Source organism: Camelus bactrianus, chromosome 1 (genome assembly GCF_048773025.1).
Source record: "Camelus bactrianus isolate YW-2024 breed Bactrian camel chromosome 1, ASM4877302v1, whole genome shotgun sequence".
NCBI classification, from domain to species: Eukaryota; Metazoa; Chordata; class Mammalia; order Artiodactyla; family Camelidae; genus Camelus; species Camelus bactrianus.
In genome coordinates, this window is record NC_133539.1 from 44274612 (window position 1) to 44293976 (window position 19365).

The window sequence follows — 19365 nt, forward strand, 5'->3', positions numbered from 1 at the left end:
TGATAATCAGGAAAAGAGCTGATAATGATCTCTGCAAGATCAATGGGGATTTTTTTTTTTTTTAATTACAAAAGACCTCCCTTTGTCCATCCCCTGTGTTGGGCCCTGGGCATTTTCTGCTCTAGGCATCTAGGTATATCTCTCAGTCCACAAATTTCTCACCATGACACATCTGGCCACCCTGTGTCTCCACATGAGTTTCTCACAAATTTTAGGTGTTACTAATTACGGCTTTAAAATTCACCAAAATTCATGGCATCTCCAGGTTTATATTATAATGTTTACTGAACTAGAATTTCCTAGGATATCTTTATTGTTTTATATTTATAACTTTCAAAAGTAATTTTCAAATATTTGTCTCCCCACTAGACTGTGAAACTCAGAAGTGAAATTTAATTATTTTGCATGGCCTACATCTAGCATTATGCTTAGGCCTCTTTAGGAATTTAATAAATATTTTTGAATGCATAATTTATCCATGTTTATATGGGAAAATGTTGCTAAAAGTGAAAAAGAATAAATTAAGGAAACAGTATTTATAGGTTATTAATTGACATTTCTTAAGACTGTTCTACAACAAGAATATCTTTACACGAAGAAGGCAGATCCATACCCACTTCAAGTACTTGGTCTTCCCTAAACATTTCTCACATTACTAACATACCCTACAGAAATCTCTAAAATTATTCAGAAAATTTATAGTTTATGTTTTCTCTTTTTAAACAAACCAGATGTAGACTCCTCTGTAGCTTCAGAGTTAGCTTAACAGCAAATAATAGCATTTAACAAGAATTTCTGGAAACTTGTGCAAATTATAGGAACGATTAAATTTATAAAAATATGTGGGTAATTTAATTCATGGGGAAAGGTAATAGAAATTGCTATAATATAAATAAAGCAAGGGAATGGGGGGTTCAGTATACTCCTTACCCATACACATTAAAAAAAATTAAGAACATATAGGTATATGAGTACTTTTGAAAATCTCCTAGATGTATTATTAGGTTTAAAAAAAAGAAAAAAGAAAACTCAAATAAATAATGTTTATGGTATAATATCGATAACTTTCCATTTTTCTACATTTTTGTACATGTGTGTTCGTATGTATTGAAAAAGTCTAGAAAAAAATATCGTAAACATTTATCAACACGTGCCTGGAAGGAATGGGACTGTGAAAGAAAAGATGTGAGGACAGAGCTTTAAATAGGTATTTTCTATGTTTTCTTGTTTGGTTAAACATGTGGCAATGTATGCGTATTACTTAAAATTACATAAAAATGTCTAGTTATATAGAGTCACAGAAAATGAAGAGACAAAGATAAGGAAGTATTTAGTGCATGGAATTAGTAATGCTTGCCACGTCCATCTTCCCTCACCTCTGTTTGTTGCCTGGAGTTGCAAACCTATGCCAGGTAGCGTTTTGGAGAAGAAACGGCTATTATTTCACAGTCACAGTAAAATTGTCACACCAACATTGCCTCATTCTTTGTGGAATTGAAAAAGGTCCCTTATTTTTCTCTGCCAGGGAATGGGATCTTTGCTATATTTAGAAGTGTTTGAAAATAAGGGTAGAAAGAAGGAAGAAGGTGGCAGGTTGGCAGGGTTTCTTCTTCTACTAAAAAAAAAAGGAGAAAAGCTCATGACTTAGGAACTAAAGGGAATCCTGCCCTTGCTTCTTTCCCAGGCTCTGCCTCCTCTGGGAAAATGGTTCTTTGGGAGAAACCCGAAGTGGCAGCTACCCAAGCTCACTGCTCTGTAGACGAAAGGGATGGGCAAAGTGCCCTGGTAGAACTGCCCAGAGAACAAGATGGCTTAGAGAAAGAACTGTCCCCACCCCCATTCAGCAAAAGCACAAGCCCTCAGGGAAATATTCCTCGTGGGAGAAATGCCAGGACTGAAAACTAGAAACCCCTGCTTAAGATTCCACTGAAAGTAATGTTCCATTCAAATATGTAAAAAATGGAAACGGCAAGTTTATTGGAATGTGAAGAAAGGAGAGAAAAACACTGAGGCAGGCAGATACAGAGTGACAGACAAGATCCATTAAGACTAGGTTTATAAAAACTTCCTGCAATGACTAACAGTATTGTAAGGAGCTACAGGCAACAAGAGAATTGTGATTCTTTAAAGAGAAAGAAAGATTCATGTTTTATGTTAGTGATGGTATTTCCTGGATATCTGAGTTTTTTTCCTTCTTTCACATTCCAACAAGAGATTTTCTGTTTCAATTTGTTTTCCATTTTGAGTCAGCTGTATTTGGAAACTAGCTACCCTCTGATACATTATTGATTTATGTGATAGACCCATGAGACACCACTTATTATCATGGATTAGTAATTTTCTGAAAATTCTAATTTTCTAGAATGATAATTGAATGACCTATGTAGTCCATGCTCCCCCATCTCCTGCCAAACACACACTCACAAACACATCCCACTCCACTCCTCTCTGTGGCCAAGTCACAGCTCTTTAAGGAAAAGGGGCATTCAGCTAGGATAGCATGAAATATTTAGTGGCTTGCTGATGGAAAATTTATTGGAGGGGGAGTTCTCGAAAAAAGAATCTAAAGTTCTATTTCTTTGGAACGGCAAGTGTTTATTTGAGTCCCCTTTTCTGCCCTAATAATGCCCAGTTTACTTTCAGCTATCATAGCTTTATTGCAAAATATCCTAAAAGCGAAAGAGGGAAGCAAGTGAGAGAGATGCAGTTGGAGTGAATGCCTAATTCCTGGTGGGAGCTTATATCATCAAGAAAATCTGCCTGGCCTCTTCACTCAAAAGATAATGGAAAACATATACTGCATTTGAACTCTCTCGAGTCTGATACTAGGTTACGTCCTCTGACTTCAAAGAATTAGTTCACTCCTTTTATCTGACCACACATGAAGTGTCTGAGCCAGATGAGAAATCATTTTACGAGCAAAAGGCACTTTCCCAGGTGTTTACCCTGCAAAGCATATGAGAATAAAGTGCACAATTGTGGGGAAGTTAAGGTGCTTAGAACTTGCTGCTTATTTTTCTTCTCAGAATCTCAAGTTATTTCTCAAGCCTTAATAAGATTGTGGTGTTGCACCTGCCTAAAGAGCACAGAAAAAGAATAAATGACAGACTCAGATAAATAATAAATTGATGGCAGAAGTCGTGTATGATCCAGGAAGTGTTAGGCACCAGGCCACTGCACAAATCCAGAATCTGTCTTTTATTATTATACTCCAGTGACCACATACGGAAATGCTTAGGTCTGTGTGTAAGGCTCTGTAGTAACACTGGAAGTCCTTATCTTATTTAATTACCTTATCCAGCTTTGCACTCTGATATCTTCTGCTCAACTGAGCTTTTGTTTTTTGGGTTGCTGTGGGTTTTTTCTCTCTTTTTTTTTTTTTTTTTTGGTTTGTTTGTTTTTTGTTTTAGTTTGGAGGGTTTTGTTTGTTTGTTTGTTTGTTTTTCAGAATCTGCTTGGGATTTACAGCCATAGCAAGAAATGGTACACGGAGAACAGTACTTAGAGTGATAAGAGTTTAAAGGGCAGTAGTTATAATTAGCAATGAGGTAATGACGTTGGGGAAAAAAAAAATCAGAGAACCATATGAGCATGAATTTACCAGAATATGCTGTGCCCAAATGTTCTTTCAAATAATCACCAAAACTATAGCTCTGGAACTTTGCTTCTGAGATTCAAATCATTTGCAATTATGCAAAACTAACTCACTGGAAAAAGACATTTACAGGGCAGAAAGATTGTTTGTGTTAGCATCATGCTAAGTGTGGAAAGGTCTGCAAAAGAGCTCCAGGGCCCACAATACCTCCTATTACCCATGGCTGTTGTTTGCCAACTGTCATAAGCTCTATTTCAGCCTTGAAATATAAATACCATGGAATCTGTCATGGCTCCAGAATTTCTCCATAAAAGGGGCTTAAGAGCTACGAATGGCTTGGAAGGGGGATTGCATGTGGTGATGAAAGATGTGGCTTGAAAGCGCACTAGCATCTCTTGATTTGTATGACACAAATCAGCAAATACAATATTAGTAAGAATAGGAAATACAAAAATAACTTTTAAAATACTATAGAAAGTGTTTTTCTGATTGACTAGCTGATGAAATAAACAAGCTCTAGTGACAAATTAAGTAATTTCTCCTTTGTCCACATTAAGCTGTGGAATCAATTAGTCTAAGGCCCTTACACAGTTTGGCAGTTGGTAAGTCAATTATTATTATTGTTATTATTCCCATTATTTTGCGATGCCTTGGGTCCTTCCACTGCATGCAAAGATATTTCCTGTAGCTGCAAATTTTGTAAATTTGATTGTTAACAAAAGGGCCATTTCTGAACTCAGGATGCCTAATAAAATAGAATGTTGGTCATTCTGGTGGCCTCACAGTAATCATCACTCTCTTCCAAAACAAAAACTGAGACATACATTACAGTTACAGATAAACACAGTGGTGGCGGGAATCAGAGGACAGGCTCAGAGGGGAACATAGATCTTCCTGCCCCATCTTATTATTTTACAGATAAGGAAAATAAAGAATAGATTAAGTAGACAGCAAAATTTTTAAAGCAAGTTAACAGCAGAGCTCAGATTGGAAGCCTGATCTGAGTCCTAATCCAGTGCTGGTCCTACCACACGACCCTAACATCCTGCTATTTCAAGAAGGCAAAGACTTTTAGGAATTTCTCCCATATCCTGGTCTTATATTTAGCTTTAGAGATAGTACAGGGTGTACTTTGGCCTTCTTTTCTTTTTCTTTCTTTCTTTTTTTTTTTTGTAAAAGTAGAAAAGGTTTGCATTGATGTGCAAAATAGCCATTATTCTCACATATGTGAGATGATATCAAACTCAGATCTCTGTTTTATTCATGGCTGAGATCAAAAGAATAAAGTTCTTACAAAACCTCTTCACAAGAGGTAGTGCTTGTCCGAAAAACGATCACTTCTGCTCACTGACTGATCAGGTGGAGCGTCTCTGAGTGTGTGCTTCAGGGAGGTGTATTTTCTTCCTGTTCTGAAACAAACGCTCTGGATTTGGCAGCTGTGTGGAATTTCAGGGGTTTTCCCAGTCGCAAAGTGAATAGTGCCTTTCTTGGTAGACAGTGAGGAATTGCAGGTATTTTTGTGAATTTTCCCCCAATTTACTTAGTATTTTTCATGAGAAGATCTAAAAGAAAAACTGAGGTGCCACAGAAATTGCCGTTGGCAATCACTTAATCAGTGTGCTTTGGTAGCACAGAAACACATAAACATTATAGAAAATATATATTTTAAATGCTCTATGTTCTTCCTGAGGGAAGAAATTTGGCAATTTAACTTAATTGATGCCCTGAGAGCAGAGCTGGAATGCAAAACGAAAGCCAAGGACCCCCCACCAACAAATCAACTCAGAAATGCATCTTATAAAAAAAACCTTTGAAATGGAAACAAAAAAATAATAATCTATAGAGACAGGTTATGCTATATACTTAGGAAGTAGGTAAAATTAGGCATAAAGAGGTATTTTTAACTTGTGACTTGGTGCTGAGCTGAGGTTTACTGAGTGGGTGCTCAGTAAACATTTGTTAAACTAAATGAATTTGCTGCAACAATGAGAATCTATGTAGATAGAAAAATAGGAAACTAGGTAGATGTCCACATGTGTCTTGAGTGCTCATTACTGTGTAAAAGGTTTTAATGCACTATCTCATTGAAAATCCATTAGGCAAGTACTAATTATTAAACTAATTTTACAGCTGAAGAAATGAAGTTTCCAAGAAAATAAGTAACTTGCCAAAATTTCCCCAGATAGGGTGTGTTAAAACTGAAAAGCAACTCTAGGCCAGGTCTTTTAACTCTGACAACCAAAGATTTAATACCTAAACTGTACTGACTTCCTTTATTCTCAATATTTAGGTAAACAATTTCAAATTCATGGTTTTGAGTTAGGAGTATCAAAGGAAAGAATGCTTGCTATTTCTATTTTAATAGCGTATGCAGACAATTTTTCTTTGTTTTTATAAGCATATCTTCCAGGCATCTCACATTCAGATTTACCAGGGTTAAGGAATGAAAAAATAATAATAATCTAAGGAAGAGAAAGTTGTGCACAGTCAAACCAGTCTATGGTTCCTCAAATACATAAAACTGTGTAATTCATTATGTCTGACTACCCCATTATTAGGCATATTAAAAAGATGGATAGTCCAAGTTAAGTGTCTGCTCCAGGGTATGTTGTCTCTTGTTCAGTCTCAAGCTAGCATGTCTACGGTGCACCAGTGATTCATAATATAGACCTTTAGAGAAGCTGAATGCAACTAAAACATGAAATTAGTTTTGGCATATTAAACTCTTCAGCTTCGGTAAATGCCCTTTCTGCAGGTGCCCTCCTGACGCCTTCGCTCTCTGCCGGACTTCCATCACGTAGTTTTATCTTCAGCTTTTGCAGGGATCATTTCCTTCTTAGAATAATGTGCTCTACAGTTTTGTAAATCATAGTAAGGTACTCTCTGGGTTATCTAGTGACTCTTACTGTTGCCTGGATTTAAACACAATTGTTTCTTTAGTGCATTAATACATGTTGACAAAATTTAAAGAACAAATACCAAAAAAGAAAAAAAACAAACCCAAAACAGGGTTTTGACTATCTGTATTATAAGAAAATATGTAAAGTTTCTTTGGTCTTGAGAAACTTCTGGGAATTTGCAAAAATTCTATCTAAGACTTACTGATTTCCAACTATGTGCAAAGCACTAAGGTGGACTCGAAACGTGTTTTGTTCTGCTTACAACTTTGATTTGTTTCTTTTCTCCCTTAGATATCAGAATTTAAAATAATTTATTATTAAAATATTTGAAATATATAGTAACACCTAGGGAAATCATTTTTAAATAATCTATTATCTCATAGCTTAGAAATAATATTTATCATTTGATTGATATTCTCCCAGTTTTTTTAACACACACGTTTATGTGTGGGCATGGTTGTATTTATGCCTAAACGTGGATTATGCTTTATCTTGTTATTACTTAAATCATGTTTCTTCACTCACCTATATAGCGAGATCCATTTTTGCACATTTATTAGTTGTCTACTGCTGCATATGGAATTACTCCAGAATTTAGCAGCTTTAGACAACCCACATTTATTATCTCATGGTGTCTGTGGATCAGAAATCCGGGTAGGGCTAGCTGAATCCCATTCAAGGCTGATCAAGGGCCATAGTCATATCAAGGTTCAATCAGAGTAGGATTCAATTTCAAGCTCTTTCAGTGGTTGTTGGCAGGACTCCATTCCTTATGAGTTGCCGTACTTAAGGCTTCAGTTTCTTGCTGCCGATTGATTGAAAGCCACCTTCAGTTCCTTAGCATGTGGGTCTCTTCCTAGGGCAGCTCAAAGCCTGCTAGCTTGTCATCCAAGCCATACAGTGAGAAGAGTCAGAGAAAGTGTGAGCAAGATAGAGGTCACAGTTTTCCAGCACCTGATTTCATGCCATCACTTTTGCAATATTCTACTCATTAGAAGCAAGTCACTATATCCAGCCCACACTCAAGCGGAATGGTTCAGAGGGGAGTGAATACAAACAGGTGGGGATCATTAGGGCTGTTTTAATGCTTGGGCGTAATAAAATTATATTTTTCTGTTTATCTATCTACTTAGGCATCCATTATTATTTCTTTTTGATAGATTCTAACAAGGAGGATCATTTGCTGAAAAGGAGTACAAATTTTAAGACTTTGAAACATTCTTCCAAATATCACAGCAGAATTATTTTGCTATAATACAATCCCATTAGCAATATATGAGAAAAAAAGCCCCATGTTCTCAAAGTCTCACACACTTACTATCATAGTTTTCGTTACTTAAATATTTTGTTAAAAAACAAGATCTCATGTTTTAATTTTCACCTCTGATAACTTGTGAAACTTAGTGCTTTTTGATTTAAAGGTTTATCAGACCTTTAAGTTTCTTCCATTGTGAATTGCTTATATTCTTTATATATTTTCCTATTGGATCACTGCTTATTGATTGAAAATAATTTATATTAAAATATTATACATCCTTGTATTTTATGCAGCATTAATACTGATACAAGATTTCTCATTTGCACTTTAAGTAAATAAGTCTTCTTTTCTTTACTTAACATAGATACATTTTTTTCTCACTGAACCCCACTAGCATTCCAATGATACTGTTTCTTGTAACTACAACAAAACAAACAAAAAGCACATTTAGAACTGGAAGCATTCAGCACTTTTCAAGGCCCCTTTTAAGCAGAGAGGGTTAGAGAATTTTGCACTTAGAAGGCAGAATAGCCTGAAGGTGAGGAATTTATGGAAAGAGAGAGAAGAGTGGTTTGTACAAGTGCCATGTGATATGAAATGTTAGAAAGAGAGGAGAAGAAAGAGCAGTGATAATGCCGTCATTATTGTCACTCAAAATAAAACTTATAGTAGCAAGTCTACATTATTTAGTAAAGATTTTAGTGTGAGATCTGAATTTCTTTTTGATTCAGTAATGAATATGGAATGGCCAGAATAAATCTAATGCTTTTTCAGTTTAAAGGGAGATTTTCAATACCACCAATTTGTCTATCATATTTGTTACAAATACTGACTCAATTAAACTAGACATTGTTGAAGGATACTATTTATTCTTACAATTAGAGTTCTAATTAACCAATTTGGTTCTCGAATTGAACTTCATTAATGGAATGTATTAGTAATTAACCAAACTGATCAACTCTTTCCTTTAAATATAGTAAACACATTAGTAAATACATGTCATTCTTCTCATTACTCCCACCGTGTGTGGAGAGCCTCTGCTCCTTCACACATGTCAGTTAGGCACAATTTAAGCACAGACAGACTGATACAATTCTCCCTGTTCTTATACTCCTAGGTCAGAAAAATCCCTGAGTTAAATCATTTATTTTTTACTCCACTCTTTAATTCAGATTAGGTTTATTGCCATTTTAAATTATGTTAGTACTGTTTAAAATGATCTTTACTTAGGAATAAAACTATATGTCCAAACTTGTCTCCAAGGATATCCAATACACTTTGGCAGCTACTAAAGCAAAGAATTACAACCTAACCTGAAGCCAATATGACATATTCAGATAAAGAGGGCAGACTGAGCACACATTTCTATCTTTACTCCCTTCTGAACTGTAGGAGTGACTTCTGGTATAACTACACGATGGAGTGCTAAACATCTTTCAAAAAGGAAGAAGGCTATTTTTTATAAACTACTATGGAATAATTTCTCGTATATAAAATTAGTGATTAAAAAGCAGAGGAAAAAGAAATGTGAATAGTATGACACAAGATAGGAGGGACTAAAAGTGCATACACATTTATTTTATTTAAAAAATAGAAAAATAAAACAAAACTAACAAAAATGACTAGCAGAAAGGATGGAGAAAACAGAATGGACAAATAAGTTAAATTCTTGATATATGTACCTAATTTGTAGGGTTGACTTTGGAATCACATATTTTATATAAATATAAAAAGCATTAAATTAAAAAAAATCCTTAAAACAAAATGAAATAAAAACACTGAGTAGCAAATTGGTGGCATAACAACACAGAGATATATGTGTGTGTATATAAATTTATATGTGATTTTTATATATGAATACTTATATAGGAATTTAGCTATATATGAATGTATATTTATATATAATTTAAATATGAATATATGATTGAATATATATCACTGAATTTATATATGTATATGATTGAATAAATATAGTATATAGGAGTTAATGTTGATAGGAGCCAAAATTTTCAGTTTAAGAGAACAGAGATACAAAGAAGAAAAATTGCTTTTAAATTAAGTAGAAGTTCAGGAATTCTAAATTTGAATTGGATGTCAGTAGGAACTCAAGGAGTACCAACTGACTCCCAGCACAGATATGGATAGGTCTTCCAACTAAAAAAACTTAATAGCTGGCTTACAACTCACTTCCAAGAACTTATTTTACCTGTTCAGGTATAAAAGCATCTATTTTTCAAGATTATTCATGATGGTATTATTTGTAACAGCAAAAGTTAAGAGAATAACAATTGTCCAATAACAGGGGTACTGTTGAAATTAACAATGGCCACAACAACAAAAGCATGGTAATCTACATGAGTGCTTCTTAACAAGGGGTGATTTTACCCCTTAGGGGATATTTTGCAATGTTAGGGGACTTTTTTTGGATGTCACAACACAGGGTGAAGTGTTGCTGCTGGCCTCTAGTCAGTACAGGCCAGGCTGCTAAACTCTTACATTGCACAGCAATCCCCTCATAATAAGTAATGATGTTTTACAAAATAACAATAATGCTGAAGATGGAAATTCTGACATACATGGAGTACTGTGCATCCATAATAAAGAATGAAAAGTGATCTCCTTGTATTAATATTGTGAGATCTACAGATTACAGTAAAAAGAAAAATTAAGGTATAGAACATTACATATAAAAACTGTTAAGTAGAATGTGGGATAATAAGAATCCTTTCTTGAAATATCTACACATACAGAAACACAAACATATTTTTTCCCCAAGAAGTAACAGTGGAATGAAAATGTTGACTGCATATGGGGTGGGCGGAGGAGAACAGGGTGGAAAAGGCAGGATGGAGGAAAGAACTATCGGTGTGTATCATTTCACTTCCTGAGGAGTTTAGACTTCTGAATAAGGCAAATGCAATATATGGTCAAAATTATTTAAATTTCAAAAAGGAAATCAAAGACAATGTAGAATAAGATAGTCAAAATGAAATATTATTAGAGTAATTAAAAGATAAAGTCAAGAAAATCAAGTAGTTGAACTGAAAATATGAACAATAGTATGGAAAGAGCAAGAAACTTATAGGATCATTCTATCTTTTTAATAAGAGTTCCATAAAAAAATGAAGTAGAAAGAAATTTTAAAAATACATTCCTAAATATTTCCTTGAACTAAAGGGTTGAAGCTCTAAACAGAAAGGGCTTTCTGATTTTCTGTTACAATGAATGACAAAAGCTCACACCAAAGCCCATTGTTGCAAAATCCTTAACACCAGTGATAAAAATAAGAAGCATGGGCTTTGGGAGATTTATGGAAAAAGCAAAACAAAGAGTGCAGCCCTGTTGAAAGGATTAACTATCCAAAAAGGCTTGGGGCTGTAAAGAGCAATACCAGCTGCTAAATGTCATTAGACATTTAAAACAAAGTATGAATATCGATACCCAGCCAAATTGTCAATCAAGTAAGAAAACGATACTTCCAACTAACAAGGTCCCAATAAATGTGTCACTAAATACACTCTTTCCTTGGTATCAGCTGAGGAAAGTATTCCATCAAAATGAAAACAAATAAAGAGATGGTTTGGCAGAGACAATAGAAGGTGTACCCCGAAACAGACTCATTTTTGTTCTGAACGTACAGAAGGGCATTTTTGAGCCTCTGGGGTACAGTTTGCTGAGGCCATGGGACCACGTCCTGGCCCATGGGTGTAGGCAGAAGTGGTACGTGCCACTCCAGGTCTAGCCCTCTCTCCTCTTGCGGTTTCTCCACACTTACTCTCTCTTTTGGATTATCAGGCAGAAGATACTGTGGAGGAATCTAGATGTCTGCAGAGCCACACAATGGAGTGAAGGGTTTCAGCAGGACTCTGGAGCTGAGCCCTTACACCTGCCCAAGTCACACAAGAAGTGAGTGTGAAACAGACATTTTACTATGTGAAGCTACTGAAAAAACATTGAGTGGTTTATTTTAGTAATTAGCATATCCTGGTTGATACACATTAGGTTTCAGACAACACGATCCTACACCTGGGAGAGGTGGAGGGAAGTCCAAGAATGAAAGTAGCTCAAAAGGCCAAAAAAGCAAACAATCCACCTAAACAATCCAGGAGGGGAGGTCTCTGGAGGGGAAGCAGTTAATGACAGGTTTACGTGGAAATTTGTTTTGAAAGGTTGTTGGAGAGAATGGGAAGAAAATTCAGAATTCTTTTCTTTTAATGAGGAAATATTAACTTAAGGAAAAACATACAGAAGAGGAAAGAATCAGTCTATCACTGGGATCAGCAATGACTAACATGAATATAGTCATAAATTTGTGCCTGTGAATAGAAAGCCCATGGCTGATTTTTAAACCAGATAAATTTTTAAAAATTACATGTTCATCAGAAAAGCATATATAAATATCAAAAGAAACAGTCAAAATAATTCAGAGTGGCTGCCTGTAGGGAGCAGGTCTGTATGGTGAGGAGGTGATAGTCAGAGAGGTGTTGTTTAGAGCGTGTGTATATGTAAGTGTACATGTATATGCGTCTATATGAATGTATGTATAAATATACATGCAATTTTTATTAATTATTACATTTATATTATGTAAATAAAATTACTTTTGGAAAGACAGAATCAGGTTTGAAGCGATACTTCTTTGACACTGTGAATTAAGAGCAGCCACTCTGTACTCACAATCCCGCCTAATTTATCGTTCAGTCTTTCAACTGTGCACATCTGGATGCTATCTTTTATTGTCCTGTGAATATATTTTGCTTCGTTGCCCCTTTATTCACACCAATAACTTTTCTTGGAATGCCCTCTTTTTCCTCTACTCTATTAAATTATATTTGTTTTCAAAATACAACTACGTTTCCAATTCCTACAAAAAAATTTCCCTAAGTCTTAAAAGCTGATATGCTTACTGTGATTTCCTATACATTTTTCCCATACATTTTGGCACTTTCTCATACAATTTTTGGAAATAATTTTATCATAAAATATTTATTACCCAATAAGAGTTTAAGTTCCATGAGAGAAGAGACCATTATTGTCTCCCAGTAGACACTCAGTGAATGCTGGTTAAAATTATATTAAATCAAATAGTGTATTTGTGTCCCACTCAGCATTTTGGCACAAACTTCATTAAAATATTAGAAATTAAACTTGAACTCAAATGAACTAGGAGCAGTGTGTACAGGGACAAAGATGAACAACTCTTAGAAATCTGAAAATCTCTCTCGGTCAGGTTTGGATACAGGTGACAAATATTATCACTGATAACACTCATGATCACATCCGGTGATCTCTTTCCTATTTGTCTACTATTTTCAAAGAGGTTAAAAATTTAAGTAAATTGCAAAGGAAAAAAGTCAATGTGGGTTAAAATAAAATGAGGTAGCATTTAGAGATGAAAGTATTTTTGTCTTTGGCAAAATTCTCCTAATAAAAAACAACTACAAACATAAGAAGAGTTACTACTTTTAATTTATATTTGGACATTTTGTTTCTCAAGATGTTAACTCTCCCAGAAGTACCTTAGAACGGGGGCCTCTGTCACTAGTGCAAAATGTATCCAACTCTGAGGACCAAACAATATGTTTTCTCTCATTGACATTTATGTTCTTTAGTTTAACTAATTTCAAACAAATTTAGTTCTCTAAAATTAGTGCCACAAAACTCGCACTTTACCCACTACCAGTAGAAAAAAATGAGCTGTCAACATCAATTTCAGTTTTAAAGTAAGAAGCATGGTCTGTGTTTGAATGCAGATGTTGAAACTCCAAACACACAAATACTTTCTCTTAGCGGAGGCTTTATTTTTCCTAAGAAGGACAACTGTTTAGCAGCTTGTTTGAAAAAAAAAAAAAACATGAATGTAGAAACACGTAACAGCATGGGGGCTAAGTCTGACAGCATGAGCGCTACATAAAGGAACAATTACAAAATTGAATAGATGTTGCCACATCTTGCATAAGAAGTGGAAGTCATTTCCCAGGTTCTCTTCAGTTACAGCATCCTGATGCTATCAACACAGGTATGAAGAGACTGCAAGTATCTTAGCATTGCAGTAAACCCACTGGGGGAAGACCAAAGCCTGATTTAATAGGAAATTCCTGTCACTCACAAGAAGTTAGCAGAAAAAAAATTAAAATGCTTTTATTTAATGATCACAGGCTGAAAAAAAAATATAAGTATGAGTTTTATGTCCTTACCCTGAGGTTGAACTCAGCCTGCTATGCTAATTGGAAATTATTGCATCATTTAGAACCCCAAATTACAAAATCAAGATGAGATCAGAATTGGTCACTAGGGTGCAGGCACATTTTTATTAATTATCCATTATGTATCCTGATCTATGCTTGGTGCCCTGCATAAGTTATGACTGCCTTGTGATTAATTTCCAACAAATTTCAAATGTCAACAAAGTCAACATGTTGAAACAATGAGGCCAGCAATTCTTTGCTGTGTAACCACGAGAGTAACCTAAAGAATAAAATAGTGGGGAATAAAGGAATAAAATAGGAATTCCAGCAGTCTAAGCCTGTGCCCACACAACGAGAGAGGGGCCTTGGAAAATTCTATCCTTGGAAAATTAAGAGAAAATAGCATTGTAAGTGGAAATGTCGGTTGTGACTATTACAAGTGTCCTTAGAGTGTTGCTAATCAATCATTTTACTTCCACTTAGGGACTTCGAGATTGTTCAATTAAACGGTGCAAGACTTCACCTATTACAACCCTGCTAGGCGTTCAGCTCCCTTTTAGACAGCTAAGGGAGAGTTGTTTGCACAGCTCACCCTTCCTCAATAGTTGACACCGGACAGACTCACAGAAACACCCTAGTTACAAGGGCATCTGCTGTTTGTACTGCTCAGCTAGAGGTAACATGGAGCCTGGGTATCCGGGGGCTCTCAGCATCCACCTGAGGATCCACTGAGCTGAGCCACGACATAGGGGTGAGAGGTTCATGCCTGAGTGAAGCTGGGAGACTCCACTCCCATGGAGGACATTCCAGGACATTCAAGTAAGTTCTCTCACAGCGCTCCTTCTCTAGGTCAAAACACCCAACCCTTGCTGGGAAATAAAATGAGTTCCCAGACCTCTAAAGCACCTTTGTTTGTTCTCCTCTGCCTGAGTCTCCCTGTAGTTGCTCTCACAAAAATTTGTTATTTTTTCATAGCTCACTCTTCCTCAATGTCCAACAAATACCCTGTATCTTATTTTCTTCAAACAGTAGTTCTCTTTTTCATTTTCAAATTAAACATGACAGCCCAGTAAAACAAGAGCACAGAGGAAATTAGTCAAGTGTTCCCAGGTGATAAAATGAAGTATTTATGTTTCATCTTTCAAGCACACCTTAGAACACAAAGGGGATCTGAATAGTTGTTTTCCTGTTAAAATAGGTTATCCATTTATAACCTGTCACATGAATAACAATGGCTTCAGTAAGTTGTAGGTTTTCGGATATATTATCTCTAATCCTGGTCATACTGGGGAAGCTGCACGGTGGATATTACGAGATACAGTCCAGAGATTAGGAAACCGAGGCTCAGTAGAGTTAGTCCAAGTCTCAGAGGAAAAACAGCAACCAGCTTGACACAGTCAGTAGGTTCTGAATCTCATGTTCTCTTTTGGGGGGGATGGAGGAAGGTAATTAGGTTTATTGCTTATTTTTGGAGGAGGTACTGGGGATTGAACCCAGGACCTCATGCATGAGAAGCATGCCAACCACTAGAGCTATCCCTTCCCCACTGAATCTCATGTTCTTTACACTAAACTTACCTCTGTTAGAGTACAAGAGAGAACAGGAAGGCGCTCAAGCCATACAGCTTCAAAAATACAAAGATTTTAATGGCAGAAATAGAAGAAGCCTAACAGCAAGAACAGAAGTGATCTTTCTGGAGTAATGATAGCAAAAGCATGTATGAGTCTCAGCAAATACTGAGAAAATGTGGTGATATGCAAAATGCCTCCAAGAAACCTGTGAGAACTGCAGAAGAAGCCAAACTCAATCAGAGCCTCATCAGAGCTGGAGAGTTTCTAATAGCTTTTATGCAAAAATTGATGGTTCGAAGAGACATACTTACACATATGCAAATATTGTTTCATCCAGCTGTGAGGATTTACTCAGTTACTTTCAATATTCTGTGTCTTCCTAAACATAGTTAATAGTTTTTCTCAGGTTAAAGATTATAAAGGATTGTAAACCTGAATATGATATAGCCATAAGAGCATTAACCCATTGAACCAGGCAGAGTATGAGTATTAAGTTGACCGTGGGTGTGATGCTGTTAACACTATTAGCTCGTGAGTTGGAATGATTACTCAAGTGGCATGAAACTCGGATCATTCAGCTCTCCAGAAAGAATAATCTGCACCAGATCAGTAATGTCGGAAGCAAGTGTCCTTAAGCAGAGACAGCCTCTGATTTGGGGGACTCAATGGAATAATACATATTTAAAATTTAAACGTAAATACTCAAGTCCACTTCTCACCTCATTGTTATTCCTTAAAATAAACATGAGATTGGACACCATTTCTTTGATTTAATTGGTCATTTTCAGAGGGACAAGAATAGTCTTTATCAAATAAGAATTAATATGATGCCTGATGAGATTATCTCCACAGTGACCTCAAGAAGATTGTTTCCTAAATCAGTCATTAAAATTAACATGTGCATCACTCCAAAGATGCAAAACAATTTCTTGCAGATGAAAACTTTATATATTAAAAGAGTGATTTGATGAATAATTTGAACACTGGAGTGCTAGTCTCACTATCATCTAATATTTAATTGAGAATATTTGGTTAAAAAGCCAAAGCAACACTTTGCTGAGAAGTTCACATATAGTCTCAATTTTCTCAGAAGACCTTTATAAAAGCAAGCGATGGACAATGATAGAATTATTATTTGTTCACACGGCAGTCGTCTGAGTGTCTCCTATGCTTCTGAAATATGTAAGAATGACTCAGAAAGAAATTTATAGTTGTTAACTGTCTATTTCCCCCATTCAACCAAGTTATTATTATTACTTTTTAAAACTCATATTGCTCTCATTCCATCAGTACTCGGAGAGACATGTCTTACAGCAAGATACACTTTGGTAGCATTCCAGTGACCAGGGAGAGTAATCAGTCACCATTATTAATCTTTGACTATGGGAAGGTTGTTAAATAAAAGGGAATGTGTTATCCTAAAAAAAGAAAACAAGATTGTATCCATTATGTTATTCAATAGATAAGTGCTATTAATACATATGTTTAAAGAAGTCCAGTTGATATATATGTATATCTCTCTCTCACAAACACACACACACACACACACACACACACACACACACACACACACACAGAGACAAATGTGTATTCAAAGTGGAAAAACAAAAAGTCATGGTATCAGAGTAGAATAATAGTCTCTGGGGAAAAAAATTATAAGGCAAAAAGATTTTTGACAATTTTTTCCTTGGGAGAACACATATGTAATATTTAAGCCATTATTTATGTTCTTTCTCTTCAAAAAAATTACCAATGCACATTGTTTCCAGGACGGAGGCTCATTTTATCTTCACTATATTGCTTATTATAATTAAGAGCTTGGAAGCTTAAGATGGGATGAAATATTACATTAACCTAAGCAAAAATGGTATCTCCAAATTACAGCTATTAATGAACACCATACTCCTTCTGAGAGTTATTAAACTAAAGTGTAAAACAATCATATATTTTAAATTCAGATATAAAACCTGATACAGCATCAGGAAATGTGCTGTTGGTCAGCAACATATGAGCATCGACTACCCATACGGCGGACTTATACCTTTATTTGGGGGAGGTATTTGAGACTCCCAAGCAACTCTGGCATTCTCTGCTTATTGGAAACTGTTCTAGTTTCTGTTTACATGTTATCTTTTTCACTCGTTAATCTGGCATTACCTATCACTAAGGATTCAGATATGTGAAATAGAAAAATCACTTTGAGTTCAGAGCAATAGTTGAACTTTGTTATAGAAGTCCTAGTTTATTTCAAACGATTTACATACATACCTGGAGAGGACATCACTGATAGCTAGTTCTGTAGGTATTGACCCAGATTTCCAGTCTTTGCTTCTGAACTGTATGAAGACTATTTCCTATTTTCATTAGATAGGCGAGCCCTCCCTGTGAAAAGATTTGAAGTTTAGTGTGTTCCCTTTCAAAAAAGACAAAGGCAGTTTCCAGTTACTTTTTTTTTTTTTTTTGGTAGGAATTGGGGGAGAAACACTCAGTAATCTGGTATAAGGACCATGTTGGTGTTGTAGGCAAAAACGTGCCCTCCCCCCAAAAAAAGGATATACAAGTCAAATCCCTAGGACTAGTTACCTTAATTGGGGAAAAAAAAAGGGTCTTTTTAGATGGAATTAAGTTAAGGGTTTTAGAGATGAGGTCATCCTGGGTTACCAAGATGGGCTTAAATTTAAGGACAAGTGTCTTTACAAGAGACACAGGGGAGGTCTGGCAGACAGAAGAGAAGGAGACTGTGTGACTAGGAAAGCAGAGGTTGGAGTCCTGCTGCCGACAGACAACAAAAGCTGGAAGGACAGAATCCAGACTAGAGGCTCTGGAGGGAGCAGGGCCCTGCGGGCAGACACCTCGAGGTCAGGTTCCTGGCCTCAGGAACTGGCAGAGAATACAGTTCTGTTTTAAGTTATCCAGTTTGTGGTAATCTGTCACATCAGCCCCAGTAAACTGATAGAGTTGGCAAACATGTTTATAACTGAAGTCTTGAAATCAAGAAGATTAATAAAATTACGAAAATTTATAGAATGGGAGAGCACGAAATCATATATGTGAGGGAAACAGGCATAATCAATTACTAGGCTGTGTTGTGAGGGAGTACAGAAATGAATGTTGGATGAATAAGGAGATGTGTGTATGTGTGAGAAAATTCCACTTAGAAGAGTCATCCAAGCATTGGGGGACACTGGGGGTTGGTTGGGGCAGGAGTCTTAAAAGATACATTTACTAGGACATGAAAGGGGGAAGGGTATAGATCAAGTGGTAAAGCACATGCTTAGCATGCAGGAGATCTTGGGTTCAATCCCCAGGACCTCTTCTAAAATAAATAAATAAATAAATAAGCCTAATTACATGCTCCCCCCCCCCAAAGAATATATACATTAGGAGGTGAAACAGGATGTATACATATTATGTGTGAAGATGAGCTTCTCTATGTGGGATGGTACTGGTTGAAAACCACGAGTTCTTGAATTCAGCCATTTTATTTTTCAGAATTTTATTTTTCTATGTATTAGTCTCAACAATACCCAAGGACCAAGGACAATTACTTCCAGGACCTGACAAGTTTCATTAACCAAACCAAAATTTTACTTTCTATTCACCAATTAACATTTTCAACAGGGGTCAATATATGATAGACTAGTGCTCTCCCAGTCCTCATCATCCTTTAAGGGCGCTCTTGTCCCATCAGGTGGAAGGGGGGATTATACCTTAGCTGTCCAGATTCAGAAGCCAATGGCATGAAGCAGTCAATTTACCGTGTACCACTAGCTGTAAGTGTCCAAGACCAAGTAATAGACTGGAAAATCAGGAGCTATGGTCTGTGCTGTAAATGCTCCAAGTATCTTTTCAC

At 36.0% G+C, this 19365-nt stretch overlaps 1 long non-coding RNA gene across 2 annotated transcripts in view; it reads left to right on the forward strand.

Annotated features, from left to right (window-relative positions):
• The window catches only part of LOC123615022 (uncharacterized), a 67044-nt gene that overhangs the window by 38290 nt on the left and 9389 nt on the right, over positions 1–19365 (forward strand). For both annotated transcript variants that reach the window (XR_006722562.2, XR_012507174.1), the window contains 2 exons: positions 11549–11659; positions 14425–14760. This is a non-coding gene — a long non-coding RNA (uncharacterized LOC123615022). The remainder of the gene's footprint in view (positions 1–11548; positions 11660–14424; positions 14761–19365) is intronic.